Genomic DNA, 19,908 nt, shown 5'->3' on the forward strand with positions numbered 1-19,908 from the left:
TCACGTTTGTTGTCTCAAATAGATTTTGTCCAGTAACCATTCAGTGTTTCTAAGTTACTGTAAGTTTTTCTGAGGAAAAAAGAACTAACTAAATGGAGGAAACGTATGAGACTACGAACCTTGGATCTGCTCGGCACAAGGACCAGCCCAAATTACAGGGTTTACAAACCAAGAAAGTTATATTTGTTGCTTTTAACTCTCTGAGCTTTTACTCAAAATAGAATCGGAAGCAATATGAAATATGGTGTTTGTTAATCTTTAATCACTCTAGAAATGACTTCAGATGCTTTGCATGCAGCTGCAGAGTTTTATGGTGTTCCCCACAAATGTAACTTTCCGTTCCTCGTTTGTTCATTTTAGCTCTTTGCATGTATAAAGGATGTTTTCTGACTATCAAGATAAGAGATCTGAAAATTGCTTCCTTGTTTTTGAGAATTAAAGTCATCATTTTGAAATGTTGTTGTTACCCACATGACCATAAATGACAAGACATCTACATGGAAAGCAAATTTCCTTTAAAACAATGACATTTAGAGCAGTTTTTCAATAAAAAGGTACAATAGGATACAGTCATAATTTGATAGGCCTATACCATGGCACTAAATGATTACCATATTGGTGTGGCATGGCATTTACAATGCTATTTCAAATATATAACAAAACATGTGCAAAAATATGATATTGCTGTGGTCTAGTAAGTAGTCATTTTAAATAAGTGCTTTAAAGGGAGCATTTTGTTGAGTCATCATATAAAATACATTAAAATTGCATAAGACTTATATGTCCTACCTGAAATAAGCATATGTAAGAAATATGTGAGGAATGACCTAGAAAGCACATTTTTATAAAAATAAACAAAACAAAAAAAGTATCTAGATATCACTTTTTTTTTAGTTTCGTACTTTTTTTAGTGTATAAAGTGGGCCAATCTGATACACTACTAAAAGTACCACTGTATTAACAGTCAACGATTAAAAATCGACGTTTTTTTTTAATTAATCAATTAATTAATGAATTTATTTATTTGTACCATTGTACGGACCGACGTCTCGACGCTTCTCTTTAGACCCCGCCCCTACTCTCAGATACTTCAAAGGATATTATGAAAATACCATCATGATTGTGTCCAAAACACCACGGTATTACCATGGTAACATGTCCAAAATGTTAAATAATAATGTTAATAATTTTCACCACTTTGTAAGTATCTCTACCTGCCTCTGTTTCACAGTGAAATGAAAAATCATGTACATTATAAAAGGTCACGTTTCAGGGGAAAGGTCTGCACACCACACACACACTTAATGTAGTGCTTCCTGAAGTGGATGATTATTATGGATAATGAGTTGTTCAGGATAAAGTATACCTTTGTTCAAAAAAATTACCTCTCATCATTGAAATTACCTTTTGAAATTAGACTGCAGCTCGGCTTCATTTCCATTTAAATTGCCTCTGCTCATGTGACATCAGATGTGGAGCTGGATGCTAAACGCTCTGCGTTCCCGTTGTTGCAGGTCCAACGTGTCACCTTTTCCAGGGATGGACGGGCTTGGACATGGGTCGTGTCCTCTGGTGGTGTTCGTCATCTGTTTTGCGTCTGTTCTGGGCCGTCCATCCTCCCTTCTCACCCATCTCCTGTTTTTTTCCATGTGGAACACGCCAACAGAGCAGTGCACGTCTCGATATGGGATCGAGCTGGATTTGAGCGTCTTCGACATCGGGCACAACTGTGACCAGGCCTTCATGGGAGACAACATCACTATCTTCTACTCGGACAAGTTGGGAGAGTATCCTTACTATGGTATTGACGGTGAACCAGTGTATGGAGGCGTTCCTCAAAACGCCAGCCTGGACCGGCACCTCTGGAAGGCCGACAACGACCTGAGGACTGACATCCCAGATTTGGGATTTCACGAGCTTGCTGTCATCGACTGGGACAAGTGGAAGCCGCTGTGGGAACGTAACTGGGACGCTAAGGAAATCTACTGGAATGGCTCCAGGGCTTTAGTGAAAGCCAAACATCCTACTCGGAAGCCGGATCAGATAGAAAAGGAAGCGGTGAGGGAATTCGAGGATGCCTCCACGCCTTCATGGAGGAGAAATTAAAGGGGTCATCAGATGCCCATTTTCCACAAGTTGATATGATTCTTTAGGGTCTTAATGAAAAGTCTATAACATACTTTGGTCGTTTTCAGCACGCCATTCTAGTCTGTGTTGCTTTAAATGCTAATGAGCTCTGCTGACCCCGCCCCTCTCTTCCGTTAGGAAAGGCGATTTGCAAAGATTCATTAAAAAACCCACTATACTCACTTCTTCTGTAGATGAAGCTGGATCATGAATGATTCGCGCGAACTTAAATACATTTAGGCAGATCGGGGATCAGCACATTCCTTTCAAAAACGAAAGTAATGTTAATCCTCTGCATCTTCAAGTGGCTCAGATGTCGGGAGTAAATGACGACTGCTATATTCATTATTACATCCAGCTTGTTCAAACAACAACAAAAAGTGAATTTTGCATCCGATGACCCCTTTAAAACTGGGCCATAGAGAGCGTCCTGGAGGGTTTTGTGGGTTTTATGTCTTCCCCTGCTGCTATAATTATCAGTACAAGAAGAACGAGATGTATACAGGTGAGTGTCCTGCTCTGGAGATGAAGAGGAATGATAAACTGGTCTGGCTGTGGAACGTCAGCTCGGCCCTGTAGCCTGATATCTATCTGGATCTCGGGCTCCGGGGCCGCGGTCGGGATATCTTGCTGTATAGCCGCCATCGGATCCTGGAGGCCATGAGGATGAGGGAACAGACCACCCATCAGCCTCCATCTGTCTTCCCCTACGCCAGGATCGCCTACACCTCTCACAGGTCAACGCAGAGTAAAGGCCCATTTCAATTTTTTACCCTTTATTACTTGTTTTATATCTGTTTAACAAAGTGTTATAGACCTTAGTCAGGGTAGCGCCTGGGTTATTATAGTTAACTAAAACTGAAACTGATATTAAAATTGAAATCATTAAAAATTTTTTTTTTTTTGTTTGTTTCCAAGGCAACATTTCTCAGTTTAATTTAGTTTAACTTGATGTATTAAATAATTTAAACTGAAATAAAAAATAATATTTATAATAAATAAATAATTTAATATATTAAAAAAAGAAATTATATACAGAATCTACTTAAAATTACAAAAACACACCATAAAATTACTAAAAAATATGAACTAAATACTAACTAAAAATATTAAAAATATAATATATAAAATATTTAAAATATATATAAAAAAATTAAAATAAAAACAGATTAAAAATATTAATAAAAGCTATAATAGTAGTAAAAATATATGAAATACATGAAATATGTGAAAATATGTAATTTTTGACTGGAATTAACATTTCTAATTGAAAATTTCGAATGAAAATGTTTGAATTCAATATGTCGTCTAACCTGACTATCTAAGGTCTATACATATTTTGATATTCAAGTGATTATTGTCATGTTTATTGATTATGATCTACCTGGCAATAAAAAAGGCCTGTTCACACCAAGAAGGATAACTACCGGTATAACAATAACTAAATTATATTGTTCTGTTTATTATAAGCACATGTGCAGTTTGGTCACATGCTGCTTTAAATGCTTATGATTTTTAACCTCTGAATTCTGATTGGCTTTATAGCTATCGTATAACTATGAATTTAAATTAAAGGTTTAAAATATGTAATTTAACAAAAATGGTTTGTGTCACTCATAGGTGTTTTCAGGAGGACTTTGTGCACACTATCGGTGAGAGTGTCGCTCTAGGAGCTGCTAGTGTCGTGCTGTGGGGAGATGGAAACTACTCTCAAACGAAGGTTGGAGTGATGTTGATTATTACACAAATGCACTCATACACTTCTGATAATTGTATATTAGAGGTTGGCTAGAAAGCTGGAGTGCATTATGCATTGACAAGCTGTTGACTTATAGGGAAACTGGCGTCACACTAGAATCTTTCCGTCAGGTCATTCTCAGGTGAACATGAACAAAAGCGTGTAAACAAGCACATATCTTTTTACTGCATACAAAATAATTCTAGTTCAGTCAATTCTGACCTCCAAGTTCACTTAGTTTGACCAATAAAGGATGTAATTGTCACAGATTCATGTCCTTTTTTAAAAATATAAAACCTGAAATAAAATAAAATGTAAATATATGATGAATAACTTCAACTTAGACAACTTGAAATAAATATATTTTTAACTCAAATAAATATTTATGTGGGACTGCTAAAATTATTACAACTGAAATAAAACTGAAAGAAGCTAAAGCAAAATAGAAATATTAGAAAAAAAACTAATAAAAATGACAAAAGCATGTAACAAATCTACTATGATTTAAGCTAAAATTAAAATTAAAACTGTTGATATAAAAATAAAAACTAATTCACAATATTGATAAATACTATGATAATATGTAAATATTACTAAAATAACACTAAAAAAATCTAACTTAAGTTAAATAGAAAAGCTACATGGTTTGCAGTGTTATAAGAACATTTATTATTATCAATAGAATTTCTTTATTACTTATTATTTATACAAAACAGAAACAATGGAGTACACAGATTTTTGCTAATTCATTTATATATGATAAATATTTAAATTGTTTCAGAAATGTATGATATCTAGACATTGGAATGAATAATTATAAAAATTATATTAAATTCACATCAAGCTTTAATTTTCAGCATTCTTATGCACTAATATATTTTTCAAAACGTTACATTATTTTGGGAAATTGGCTTCCTATGGTGTAACATGCTTTTGTTTGCTTGTTTTATAATTATTATGCTTGACCATATATAAAAAATAGATTTATATAAATTACACAAATTATAAATGAAATAATTAAGTTACATATTTAATTATTTAAATTCTAATAATATAAATAAATGATTATTTGTAATGAACTGGTGAAAGAATTAAAAACAAAATGAAAAACTGACCAGTTGCCATACCTAAGATACATGCTTTCTTGTCTCATAAATGTATATCATTTTTAACTTCCACATATAAATTGTATACATAAACCACATATACTTGCACACATAAACACAACAAATGGCCATGGCTTGTCTCCTCTGTGCAGAAGGCCTGTGTAGCGGTTCGGGACTACCTGGACGACACGCTTGGCCGCTACATTGTGAACGTGACGGAGGCGGCGTTTCTCTGCAGCCAGGCCGTGTGCTTGTCCAAGGGCCGGTGTATCAGGAGAGACCCGAGCGGCATGGCCTACCTGCATCTGGACCCAGCCGAATGGTCCATCGTTCCCAGAACTAAGCTGCCCGGGTCCGTTAGCAGGGGTCCGTCTTATGTAGCCCACAGGAGGTTTAGGATGGTTGAAGGAGAAACAAGTGGATTCACAGCCAGCTTTAGGTGCCAGTGTTTCCCAGGCTGGGAAGGAGAACAGTGTCAGAAACCAGTGCCTGTAGAGCCGTTTACATGACAGAAATGACTAGAAGACTGTGGGGGTTAAAGCTCAGGGTGGTTCAACACATTACCATTGTGGACTTGACTTTACAGGGTGATTGTGCCTTTAACAAATGTACTTGAAGTCATTTTAGATAAAGTGTGTACTAAACGACTATGTGCTTCCATGCTTGCTAGCTAAACTTGATAAAATATGATGATTTAAAAAAAAATCAAGATGCAGTTTAATTTTGATTGTTTGTTTACATCAAACATACGCAAAACCCTGAGAATGCAAATATTATTAATCAAATTTATTCATAAAAAGCATCAACAATTAAAGCTAAGTCCCAAATGACGCACTATACACTATGCACTCATACACTATGTACTTATGCACTATGTAGTCAACTATGTATAAAAAATGAAGTTTTGTTGCTTTCATTCCATGTCTGTTGGATTTTAGCCCATTTAAAAGCTAGAATACTCCTCTAAATTTTACAAAATCAACGTTTAGCAGATATATGCGTTTAAATCATCTTAAAATAATTTTAGCATTTAAAATACAGCGTCTTTCTTTCCTGGGAAAACACAACGCATACTTTTCTCGCATTCAGGTATATGCAGATTTTGTCCAATAAAACGCTCCCTAGATTTAGCAAGCCCCGCCTACTATTAACTCCACCTGATCTGGCTAGCAAATCATAGTTTAGGGATTAAAAAATTAGATGAGGCCTTCGATATATCCGAGAGGGTGCTCGCTGCAGAGCCAAATGGGAGGAGCTGGAGCTCTAGCTCCCCCTCGCTGGATGTAATGGGTGGAGCTAGACACCCAACCACTCCCTAACCCTACCCCTTACCCTATCGCTAAACATAACTCCACCCATTAGTTCACACAGAGGTGGAGCTGGACATGCAGAGAGGGGGAGCTGGAGGTCATTTGGCTCTGCAGTGAGCAGTACTTGATATATCCTGCCCCAAACTGTTTTTTTGTTCCAATAAGAAAGAAATACATCAGCTAAGGGATGAAAACTAAATTAACTGAAGAAAACTGTGAGGAATAATACAAAATTTGAGGAAAATCAATACAGTGCAGCCTTGTATGAAGGTAAGCTGAAGGTTTTGTTGGACATTTGCTGTCCAGCCCTGTCACTGTAAGCGAAAAGCAGCACAAACTGTCTGAAATCACTCTGTAGGGCCACTAGATGACAGTAGAAGCACACTTTCAAGTGTGCTAAAATGACTGGTAACATCCAGTTCAAAACCCTTTGTATAATATGTAGAGATGGCAAACATGAAATACTTGTTTACTAATTGTCTGGGCTAGAAACACTCAGGTAACTCAATGAAACTTAGCATGAATCACGATAGCTTTGATCAGATGTGGATGTGTTTGTTTGCTAAGGTGTTTAGCTTGGTCGTTGGCATGTTGCTTTGCTGTTTTTTGGCCTAACTGTCAAAGATGGTCTTTAGAAATGGCTTTGTTTTGTGTAATACTTAGATTTCATCAATGGAAATCGTCGGCCTTGTACTATGAATATTCCTATTGCTTATACTGTTGATAATTCCACTGAAATCATGATTCAATTCCAATGTTTTAGACATGTCAATTATGTAGATGTATTTCTCTTACAAAATGTATTGTTGGGAGACCATGATACAGTGATGGTATCGGATGGTAAAACTATGATACTTCATGGTACTGAACAACAACATGCTACCCCAAGGTACTGCAATAGTACATGTCCAAAATACCATGGTACTGCCATGGCATTTTACTTTCTTGTAAGTGTTGTGAACAGACTTGGATATAGAGAGTGAAAAGAAAAGGAAATCTTTGCAATCATAGATGTAATCTCCTCATCGTTATTGCATTATCTTGGAGAAAATGAAAATCATCTTAAGATGTTTGGGTTTGACCTTTATAGGGGTCAGAGAGACCTAGCACACTATTAAGGGGGTATTTTCCAGTTGAAATTGGTTGCAGAAGATGACTCCAATCAGCAATTTGAACAAAATAATTAAATTTTTAGAATTTGGTGTCCAAATCTAAGTAAACTGGATGTAACAAGGATGTAACTAAATGTAAAAGTTGATTCGGTATTTCAGTAGTTGAATAATCATCCATTGCAAGCCATCCATAGAACATCTATACTTATTGTTTTTATGAAGTCAGACTCAAGTGAGACTTTTATTTAGTTAAACTACTGAATCCAATGGTCCTTTTCATGGTTGATTGCCAGTAAAAAAAAAATCACATTAGACAAAACCTACAAAAATCACTGATTAAGAGAAGAACAACTTTACATTTCGGTCATTCTGTTCTGTGGCGGCGTTGAGAGAATTACCCGCGCTCATGAGATAAGGTAAACAAAGGCCGTTAAATTTAGGCTCACTTCCATTCCCCCAGAACTGATTGCATTGACCCAAAGTCACACATTTAGACAGATAAGCAGCCGCAGAGGATGATAATAGACGTCCCTTTGCAACTTTTGTGTTTTATCGGTCTCCAACCTGGAACAGCAGTCCCTTAAAACAGCTCGCCATAGTCTGAGAGACAGCGAGTGTGTCCAACATCTGAAACATGCTGCTTTTACAAAGTTAATAACATTGTCTACTAAGATCTCTTCATCTGGCCAGTTTTTATCAGTCAACATTTGAAGTCATTCAGATTTTGTAATGTTTTTGAAACAAGTCTCTTTTGCTCACCAAGGCTGCATTTATTTGAAATATTGTTACAATTTAAAAATAACTCTTTTTCCATTTGAATATATATATATATATATATATATATAAAAATGTAGGTTATTCCTGTGATCAAAGCTGAATTTTCAGCATCATTACTCCAGTCTTCATATGATCCTTCAGAAATCATTCTAAAATGCTGATTTGAAAAACATTTCTTATTGTTGTCAATGTTGAAACAGTTGTGCTGCTTCACATTATTGTGGGAACCATACTAATCAAATTTTTTTTTTTAAAGAAATTATTACTTTTATTCAATAGGGATGCATTAAATTGACCAAAAGTGTCAGTAAAGGCATTTATAATGTTACAAATGATTATATTTAAAGTATGTTGTTCAGTAAACGTTCTAGTCATCAAAATATTCTGAAAAAAAAAAAAATATTAAGTAGCAAAAACTGCTTTCAACATGAATAATAAGAACCATTATTAATAGACCACCAACAGTACTTTTGAGCAGCAAATAAGCATATTGATTTCTGAAGGATCATGTGACACTGAAGACTGGAGAAATGATGCTGAAAATTCAGCTTTGCAAATTGCATCACAGAAATAATTTACATTTTACAATATATCCAAATAGAAATAGTTCTTTTAAATTGTAATAATATTTCACAATATTACAGTTTTTTACTGTATCTAATAAATACAGCCTTGTTGAGCATACAAGACTTCAAAAACAGAGAAAAAATCTAAAAAGCATCTGTAATCCTGTGCATGCGTTTCAGGTGAAAATGTTTAAATTGGCATTAAAAACAATAACAACTTTTCCAGTTCAACAGCATTACAACCTTCACCGTTAATTAAAGCTATTGTAGGTTTCAGATACCCATCTAACCGTTGCCAGACACCCAACTCCATTTTTCTGCTTCTGTTCCTCTCGTCTATTTTCTTTGGTGTCGTGACCTGAGTCCCGTCCTCGGTCATGCTTTCCATTCCCCTGCTATTTGGTGGTCTGGCGAGCGCCGGCGTCATCTCACTCACTCACCGCTTTTTAATAAGCGCTTCGTCACGCACGGCCTCTGTCCTTCAGAAAGAGTGGGCACACGGATCGCGTGTGAGGGGACTCTGTATTTGAGCAAGACTAGCTTTACTCTTCAGTCATGGCTGCCTATCTTTTCACTTTATTTTGAGGTTTGGCGTTGTAAACCTTTTGGAGATGAGTGTAAAGAGAAAATGGTCTTGGGAGGATGTGTTTGCATTGCCCTTATCGTTTGCACTTCACCTCACATTATGTCAAGATATTCAATTTTTTAACAACAGGTTTGATGTTGTTAATTCCAGTGTATCTTGTAAGCAAATAGTGAATAATGACTTGAATTTCAGCCAGTTTATCACACTAAGTTATAGTATCTAAATTTAAGGTTTATGCATATGAATTGCATATACAATTTCTATCCATTAGGATTACACAGTTTTAAACAATATAAAAAAACCTAATGTAATGCATATTTATAAGTCATAAATGAAACAGGTAAGAAACTGCACTCAAAAATAAAAAGGCCTAGTTTATTATTTATTATTTGAAGCTATTGGATATTATTTAAATAATCCATTTCAAAATGCACTTATTCAAATGCTTAAATTAATGCATAAAACCAGTATAAATCTTTTCATTGTGAAAACATTTTAAATTTATTCAATTAAAAAAGTACAAGCATTAAAATATGGTTTGCTGTGGAACGAGAAATACTCAATTTGATAAATGTATAATATTGAAAGAAATTGGATTTATGGATGATTAAATATATAATAATGCATTCAAAAGCATTTCGTTTTTAGTATTATTACAGAAATCTGAGCTGTTTTTATCCATTTCATTATGTATGACTGACAAATATGCATCACATTATGTTTTTAGTTTGTTTACAACTCTGTAATCCAAATGGATGGACATTTTATATGCAATTTAAATACATAAATCTTAAATTTAGGATTAAATATTTTTTTGAATGATATAGCATACTAGTCATGTGGATAACTTTTTATGGTGTTTATTTTTCTTTTTTGGAGCATTTAGTTAAAAAACAAACAAAAAAAACATGGCAGAAGCAAATTTGCATTGGTGAACATTACATTTATACTGTAAATGTTGACTGCACAGTTTTATTTAGATATATTTTGTGTACTGGTGAAGAAGATTAGCTGTAAATATTGCGAGAAAATACTATTTATTTTCCAAACAGGCAGCAGATTTTGGAGGGGAAAAAATACATCATGAGATTCATAAGCACCATTTACAGAACTAAAGTGCATCATCTGAGCTTTGTTTATTTGTTAAAACTTTCCTGTCTTTGTCAGTAAGTGGGAAAAAAGAGAAGAAAATATGAACTTACCCAACGCATTTATATTTTTTTCCCCCAAACCAAAGTTAAACATGCAGCCCTGCCATAATTAGGAATTGCATATTTTGTTCCACAGGAGAAAAAGTCTTGAGTGATAGATTTTGAACACTTTTTTTTTGTTTTGTTACAATAATCATGCAACTTAATTTTCAGAGATGCATATATTTCTTTGGAATTTGCATTTAAAATTGAATTGAGATTGAATTGATGTGACAATTTTGTATGTAATCACTCGAAACTATAGTTCCTTAGAACTCAGAACAGTAAAAAAAAAAAAATCTTCCCAGATTTGACCTGAAACCATCATAAGCTCACACTCAGATAGACTCGAAGATCCAAAAGAATGCAAAGACTTTGTCAGATTTGATATCATCAAACTTTGGCATATATGACAACCAATCAAAGATGAAAATCAGGTATTGCAGTCAAATATACAATTTGTGCATTACAGCCATTTATGCATTAATATGCAGACACATGCTGGCATAATAACCCATTTAATAACCCAAGCCACATTTATTAGTATTTCATTGGAAAAATTTCTTCTGTTTTTATAATTAATTTAAATAAGATTTCTGCTGTGCATTCCCATAATCCAGTTTTTTTTTTTTACTCGCTACCCATTCTGAATAAACATTTCTCTTTCTCTACGCTAATCTGGCTAATAAATTGGATAGTGCACATGAATATGAAATGCATATGTATTTCAATGGTGTAATTCAATGCTGTCATAGCAAGTAAATGTATAATAATTTTTAAAAAACAAAATAAAACAATTAAATATTTATATTTAAAAAAATTATTATTGCTTTATTATTATTTTGCAAAATTATTATTATTTTGAAAGAAATAGTAAGTACATAAAACAAAAGTTCATAATATAATATAATAATATCAATATAACACAATACAATATATATTTATGTCTTATATGGTAAAGCATGTTACAAATTACATATCCTTTTGTTTAATATAAATTTTAATATAAATTATATGATTTTTTATAATAAAAATAAATATGGATTACATTTATTTAAATAATCAAAAAAATTTTTTAGCATAAGATATTAGGGCTGGGTAAAAAAATGTCGATATCTCTATATTAATCGATTCTCATTTTTATGGAACGATATCGATTCCTAAATCCCAAGAATCGATTAGTCTAGCCTGTTTTCAGTTAATGGACGGAACATTGAAGAGTACTTCCCATCCAATAAATCGCAATAAGCATTGTGCTTTGGTACTTTTAATATAAAACAAAGTCTCATATTTCAAATTATATCCATTGTATTGCAGTATTTAAACAATAAATGCCAGCTAATAAATTGGATAGTGCAGGAGCAATGTGTTTGCTATCGGTGCCGTGTCGCTTCGCTGCCCATCGGGCCGCCTCGCCACAGAATTGGAGTGACACCGTGGTCACTTATTTGAAAGTGTGTGCTGATTGCTCTCGCAAAAATGGCAACCACACTTTTTTGTGTAAAGGATTACAATTTATCTGCAAGGAGGAGAGAGACTCTCTAATCAACCTTCAGAGAGGTTCTGTTGTCACAGGCATTGGTTATTTGGTGTGTGTGTAGCTTGGTATTTGACCCACACTGCCTCTGTTTTTACAGGTTTTGGGAATGGTATATCAGTTTTCATCTTAGTCATTCATATATTTGATTTCTATGCTTATTTATGTACTGCTCGAGTAATATTAGCATGCATTTTGGGGCCAGTTTTATTGCTTGTTGACAATAGTTATAGTTGGAGTGGGACTAGTGTATTGATTACAGCATAATACTTAGTACGGCATACTAGATTGTTTATATATACTACAATAAATGCCGTTTTGGCGCTGTTTAATGTGAAGTGACCGATCGCTGTAGCGCCTCAATTCAACAGACGCGGCAGCACGAGGCGCACGTGAGCTGATCATTAATACCAGTTTCAGCACAAAATAAACATGACTAAACATTCGAAGGTAAGTTAAAAGAAAGAGTGCAACTTTACAATCAGTATCCTGTCTCATGTAATCTCTCAATCAGTGTTTCAGCCACGCAAAGACGCCAGTATAACGGCTTGTAAACAATGTCACATAAAGTCACATTTACCTCAGAAAAATGTTTCTTATCGTAAAAACTTAATTAATTTTAACCTTCAATATTATAGTAATGTTGTACCAACTGACTCTCATGTATATTTTACATTAGTTGAGAGATTTTTTTCCTTGAGAAAATTTGGCATGATATATCCAAAATAAAATAATCGATATTGAATTGAATCGAATCGGTAATCGAATCGTGAAATTTGTGTCAAAACCCAGCCCTATAAGATATTAATAAATAAGCAAATACATTTTTAATTGAATTTTGTCTAAAATGTTAGAGTCTGGTCAATTAATGAGAATTTAAAAATCTTGGTTGCTGTTATTCTAGTCAGAAGGACCTTTAAAAGGTCAAGCTGAATGCATTGCTTAGTGAGATACAGTATTCCAAGCAAAAATAGTGTGTGAATTTGAAAGAAGTATAATTATAATTATATTGTATAAGTCAAAGATAATGCCATTGCACACACACTTTATGCACCAGTGTGTGTGAGAAAAAACCCTGCTAGATAAGAGATAAGCATCTGTGATCATCTCGCGGCGCAGTGGTTGAGGTCTGTGGTTTGATAGAATCTGTTCAAACCTAATGCTGTCTGAACACAAACCACACGCATAAAACCAGCACAACTGGGTCTGATTAGAGCTCTTTGCGTTCGCACTTTTTTCTGCACATCATTTTGTTATCCCAGTTTCAGTCAAATTAGCCTGCTCACTCTTATCAATCACCCCAATGCATTGCAAGGCTTTCTTTTAATTAACTTACAGGCCTTTTTTTATTTTGAAGAGCAGAGAATGAACTTTTCTAATGTATTTTTAGGCATTTGAGGCTGTGCTGTATTGTTAATATAGTCACGCCCGAACACCATACACAAGTTGCCTTACTGTTTTTTATGAGACAATCATTATAAAATAAAAAAATGAAGGTCACACATGCTCATTACAATACTTTTTAATTTAGCACATTCATTAGGTGCTGCCCTCCGTCTGAACATTGGATATTGAGTGTTGATGTGACACTGTTTCTTTATCATATGAAAGTAAATGGGAAAAAAACAGTAGGAAAAATTGCAGATTGGTTTTATAGTGAATTTCTTATGAATTTGATGAGCTTCTCCCAAATGGTAATTGAATTTGAACCAAAATACCATAGAGTTTGGTTTGTCACATGACTGTTGACATCAACAATGAAAGATTTTGAAGTCTTTTTCACCAATATATTAATGTTAATTTTAATATTAAAGAAATAATAAATGAATTTTGCAAATGCATTTTTGTGTAAAATGTTACAGCCTGATCAAGTAATGAGAATTTTTTAAAAACCACATGACCTTTGACCTCAACAATGAAAGATATTTGGAGTCTTCTCTGCCAATCTGATTATATAAATTGATTTTAAATAAATGTTAACGTAAAAAAAAAAAAACTTTGTAAATACATTTTTAATTCAGTTTTGTGTAAAATTTTACAATCTGATAAAGTAATGACAATTTAAAAAAAAATCACATGACCTTTGAGAACAACGGCAAAAAAGATATTTGAAGTATTCTTCCCTAATCTAATTATATAAATATTAACTTTAACATAAAAATATTAATTAATTCATTTTGCAAATATATTTTAATCAGTGTTTTGTTTAAAAAATTACAGTCTGATGAACATCAAGAATGGAAGATATGGGAAGTCTTCTCTGCTAATCTAATTACATATAAATTTTAACAAAAATTTGTAAATATTGCATTGTTTTTAATTCAATTTTGTGTAAAATATTACAGTCAGATCAAAAAATGAGAATTTTAAAATCACATGACCTTTGACATCATCAATGAAAAATATTTGTTATAAGTATTCTCCACTAATCTAATTAAATAATATAATAATTTTAACATAAATATATTAATAGATATATTTTTGCAAAAATAATAATCCAATTTTGTGAACAAAAAAAATATACATTCTGTAATACAAGTAAAGAGAATTGAAAAATTGCTGTTAATCTAATTATATAAATATTAATTTTAACAAACCTATTAATACATTTTTGCAAATACATTTGTATTACATTTTTGTGGGGAAAACATTCTGAGCAAGTTAAGAGAATTGAAAAATCACATGATTTTTGACCTCAACAATCAAAGACATGAGAAGTCTTGTGTACTAATCTAATTATATAGACACTAATTTAAGAAAAATATTAAAAATATAAATAAATAGATGATTGCAAATACATTAAAGTGCCCCTATTATGGATTTTTGAAAGTGACCTTTCATGCAGTGTGTAACACAGCTCTAAGTGAATGAAAACATCCTGCAAAGTTTAAAATCTGAAAGTGCACCGTGTATAAAGTTATTGTCTCTCAAAAGAAAGAGTCGACTCTGAATCATTGAAACGAGTCGTTTTTAAAACTAATCCCAAGCCGTTTCATGTTGACGTCAACATGAAACCTTAGCATATTGCCTGCCCACTTGTTGGTCTTTTCGCGTTGCTTTGAATGAAAATGCAAATGCTGCTTTTGGAGTGGAAAAAATTGTGGTTTCCCCGGTAACGCTGTACACAAAGCAGCACTGCGCTCACAAACGCTGCTTTATCAGGCATTACAGACATGATGTAATGAAAATGAGACCAATCGACCAATCACCGCAGATTAGCGTCATGCAAAGAAGGGATTTGGAAAAATGAATCGTTGAGCGAATCGTTTGGGAGTCGTTGAGCAAGTAAGGTAAAAAATAAATGCATATTATAAGACAATGAAAGTGTTTTTTAGTAAGGTATAAATAAATGCATACTATAAGACAATGAAAGTGATTTTTGACCTTGCATGCATGTCAACCTGTTGTTGGGGGACTCCCAAAACCAAAATATGAACTTTTCATTACCCATAATAGGGGCACTTTAATTCAATTTTGTGTAAAAATAAAATGTGATCAAGTAAGGAGAATTTAAAAATCACATGACCTTTGACAACAACAGTAAAAAAAAAAACTTCTCCCTTTTTACAAGCCTATTTATTTTTGCGATCGTAACTATGCATGTTATATAGCTAGTACATTTTATTTCATTCCTTTTAGTATCAGAACAGATCTGATTCCCATTTTTGTGTCACACTGCTCCAAAGCACTGCAAAGAAAGTAAAAAACTCCTGGTAAGCGCTGTGATTCAGACACCTAACCCTCTTCATTCCTTCTCATATTCTTTCTCCTCACACACAGACATGGCCACACATACACGTACAAAGTGGGCCACTATTATTAAGAATCTAGTAGTTGTTGGTTCCAGCAGAAATGTCAGCGTGCGTGGTAACCTTTACTCGAGCATGTTATCTGCCTCCATGGCAATGCAATGGGAAAATGAAGGACGGAGACAATGCAATGGGATTTGAAAGGTTCCCATCAGCGTCTGGCCTTGAGGCGCTCTCCCCTTCACAGTTCAACAACGCAGATACACGGTTTTATGCGTGCACACACACACGTGACCCCATGGAGAGAGCTTCAGATGTTGCTATCTGTCTCTGTGCATCTTTATCTGGCCGTGTAAGGCTCAACATGCACTGGGGGAAGCGGCTAAAGTCGCTAAAACAGCTTTGCTAAGTGCATTTGCTCGGTCAATGGTAAGTCTAACTGGCGCTGTTTACTGCAGTGGACATGTGGACAAAAGGTGGACATGTTTACGGTTCAGTCCGCCGGGGATGTACGCGCTGTGTAATGTGATTTACACTAGTGGGACACGTGCATCAACACTTGTCAACACTTTGGGGTCAGTTTTTTTTAAATGAATGCTTTTATTCAGCAAGGACACTTTATTTTGGTATGTCCAACTCAAACAATCACTTTAAGGGATAGTTCAACTAAAAATGAAATGTACAGTACTCACTCTCCACATGTTGTAAAAACATTTCTCTGTCAACGACAAAATAAGATAATTAAATATTTGACAGTAGCCATTGACTTCCATAGTATTTTTTTCATACTTTGGAAGTCAATGGCTACCGTTAACTGTTTGGTTACCCACATTGTTCAAAATATCTTCTTTCGTGCTCAACAGAAGAAAAACTCATACAGGTTTGGCACAGCATGAGGGTAAGTAAATGATGACAGAATTCTCATTTTTGGATGAACTATCCCTTTAAGTGATATTCAGACATATTATTAAGGTAATCTAGCTACTTATTATTGTGATATTTACAAAGCCATTGATTAATTTTTTAGAGTGTAAGGTGAGCTATCGCTTTAAAGGACAAATTCAGTGATATACCCGTGCTTTATCTTCTTGTTGGGATCTCAGATGCGGTCAGCATGTTTTTTTTTTTTGCCATACTTTGCTCTACCTGCTCCTGCTGAGCATCTGTACACACAACATTTCTTTCTTCTCTGCCGTTTTTATCGCCATCTTCCCGGTGCCAGTCCAGTAACGGTGCGTCCGAGCCTCGCATTATCGGCGGGGGAGGCGGGCTTAATCTGGCAACCCATCTTTTAATGCCGGTTCATAATTGAGATGTTTTTTTCTGAACAGGTGATGTCTGTCAAGCGTGACGAATGGGATCTCTCTCACTCTCGCCGTCGCCGACTCTCTCTCTCTCTCTCTTTCTCTGCTTTCTCTGTGCTCTTTTTTTCCAGCATTATTAAGCGACCTCTGCCATTTTCTTTCAGCGGGGAAAAAAAAACCCAAAATGGGAAATGAATGAAGATAGTGCCTGTCACAGGGAGAGGGCTGGTTAATTGGTTGTTTCCACTTTTACTACAGATAAATGAAGTGTCTTACAGCTGTATCTCAGCATCGCTGTGACCCTGAGTGTGGAGTAAAAGACTGATCCAAGACCAGCAGACCACCTTGGGCCGGTTTAAACTGTGGATTTTGGCAGGGAGTTTATGTTGGTTTCTGCTAGAGTAAGGAAGCTTGACACTGGTTATGCATGTGGTTGACATTGGTTATGTGTTATGGTGATAATGGATGCTTGATGAATGAAAGATCTTCAGTGGAAGGATCTAATCTGTCTGCTTTTATGCTCCATTTTCTGTCACGGTGGAGCAACTTTATATAGACACTGTACGCAAAAACATTTTTTCATGCACTGGTCAATTTTGTGATCTTTTTATTCTCTTTTTTGACTAGTAGAAAGAATCCAATTCTACATTTAAAGTGTTTAATTCAGTACACTTCATCTATTTGCATCTGTAAATTTCAAATATCCTACAGTATCTTAAATGAGTTTTCATCTCCACTTCAGCAGTACTTACACTAAACTTTAGAGTTTTATTAATTCTATATTATGAAGGATTTTATAGGAGGGCTTTTTCATATATAATTCACCTGATTTTATACAACATTTTAGTATGCACATTAAGTATGTACTACAGGACCAGTACTTTCAATGTGTTGTCTGCAGCATACTTGTGTAAAATATGTTTCAGGCCTATTAGTACTGTGTCTGGGTATTTTATATATAATCTGATCAACTAAGTAACTGTAATTTAAAAGTATGTTTTGTGTCAGTATTCTTGTTGCCCTTGGAAAGAACCCTACATAAAGTACAGAAATCTGTTATTTATACATTAAATGGATCTGAAATCAACATATTATGAAAGCATAGAATCACAGTATTAAACTGTAAATTTCATCATAATACCAATGCCATATTGCGTTTACTGTACATCAGCTTACATTTAAACAATGAATATATATATATGTATGATATTATATTATAACTTGTTATATTATACATTTTTTTTAAGTAGATATTTATTAAAAACAATTTTTTTTTTCATTTGATAAAAATGTATTTATAAAATTGAGAAATGAAGCATGCCTATCATTATCCGTAAGATAAAATAATGCTAATAAGAATGCTAAAAATATTAAATAAAGTGATTTTTATTTGTATTTGGCTTTACACAAAGCTTGCCTTAATGTCTTAAAATCCGTGGTGAGTGAATGAAAGGTGACTGGTAAGGAAAAAACTTCGTAGATCAAAAACTTCGTAGAGCCGTAGATCACTGACAAGCTACACAAAATTGCATTCAAAATCACAGGCGATTCATTGCCGATTTTGAACGCGATTTTGTGTAACTTGTCAGTGAACTATGGCTCTGTGTAGTAAATGCCGCTCCATCTGAAAGCACGTGCTGGAGATTTACTACTAATCACCAGAAGCGGCTTTACTGAAGAGATGCGCATGAAAATCACATTCGATTTTTTGCACAGCCCTACCGGCTGGTCACAGTTTTTACATTACAGTCTTGAGTTTGTTTCTATAGATTGTGTAAGTTATTACAAACTAGTGTTAAATGTTTGTTTGTTAAGGTTAGATTTGATTTTAAAAGCTGTGTTGCAAGCCTTTGGATCTCCATCAAGCTGAGATAAGGAGATTAGAGAAATGTCATCCTGTGGTAACCTTTTCTGTCGTGTGCATTTAGATGACAGATGCTTTTGTAGGAAGCCCTTCGGATAGGTTTGGGCATTGAACAGTCAAGTCAAGTCAAGTCACCTTTATTTATATAGCACTTTTAACAATACAGATTGTGTCAAAGCAACTGAACAGCATTAATTAGGAAAATAGTGTGTCAATAATGCAAAATGACAATAGTAAACACTCATTTTTCAGTTAAAGACAGTTCATCATTGAATTCAATGAACAGTCCGAAATGAGACGAGTTCATCTTGAACGCATCGTGAATTACCGTCCTGTCATGTGTGATTGTGATTTCTCGAGAGCAGATTAGGCGTAAAACGCTCTTTGTCGTCTCAAGGTCACTTCATCAGAGCGGCTTTCTACAAAATCTGCACCCTGCCAGTCTTGGGCTGTCTGCTACGTTCTCCATCCCGTCTTCAGAGTCTGTTTTTTCTTCCTCTTTCCCTCTTTTCCGTCACTGCTCTTTTGTTCATTTTACCCCCCTCCCCAAGTGCAAGTGCTCTAAACCAGAGAAGTCTGTGTGAAGCTCTGTGATTGGCTGCGCTGGGTGGCGGTGTTCACAATCGATTATGCCACGCCGCTCTCCGACTAACAGCTTCTGGTCTATCTGTCTGTCTGTCTGTCTATCTGTCTTTCTGTCTTTCTGTCTGTCTGTCTTTCTTTCTGTCTTTCTTAGTGGAATTTAGCTAGATGAAAGATTAAAGGATTTTTTTGTTACAATTACACAAAATAAGACCAAAAATGTGTATTATGAAAGTAAATATTGTCTTTTTTTTTTAGTTTAAGATGTTAAAAGAGTCTCCATAAAGTCTCCTAAGCTAAGAAAGAGTAACATCTGAGCAATAAAATTTTCTTCTGGCTTCACATGTGGCAAAATTATTT

General features: G+C 34.5%; 1 pseudogene; it reads left to right on the forward strand.

Moving 5' to 3' along the window:
• The first annotated feature begins 1,539 nt into the window (after positions 1–1,539).
• LOC107666054 (hyaluronidase-1-like) lies at positions 1,540–5,494 on the forward strand (annotated as a pseudogene).
• Positions 5,495–19,908: the final 14,414 nt, after the last annotated feature.

Source organism: Sinocyclocheilus anshuiensis, unplaced genomic scaffold, assembly GCF_001515605.1.
Source record: "Sinocyclocheilus anshuiensis isolate Anshui unplaced genomic scaffold, SAMN03320099.WGS_v1.1 scaffold447, whole genome shotgun sequence".
In the NCBI taxonomy this organism is placed as follows: Eukaryota; Metazoa; Chordata; class Actinopteri; order Cypriniformes; family Cyprinidae; genus Sinocyclocheilus; species Sinocyclocheilus anshuiensis.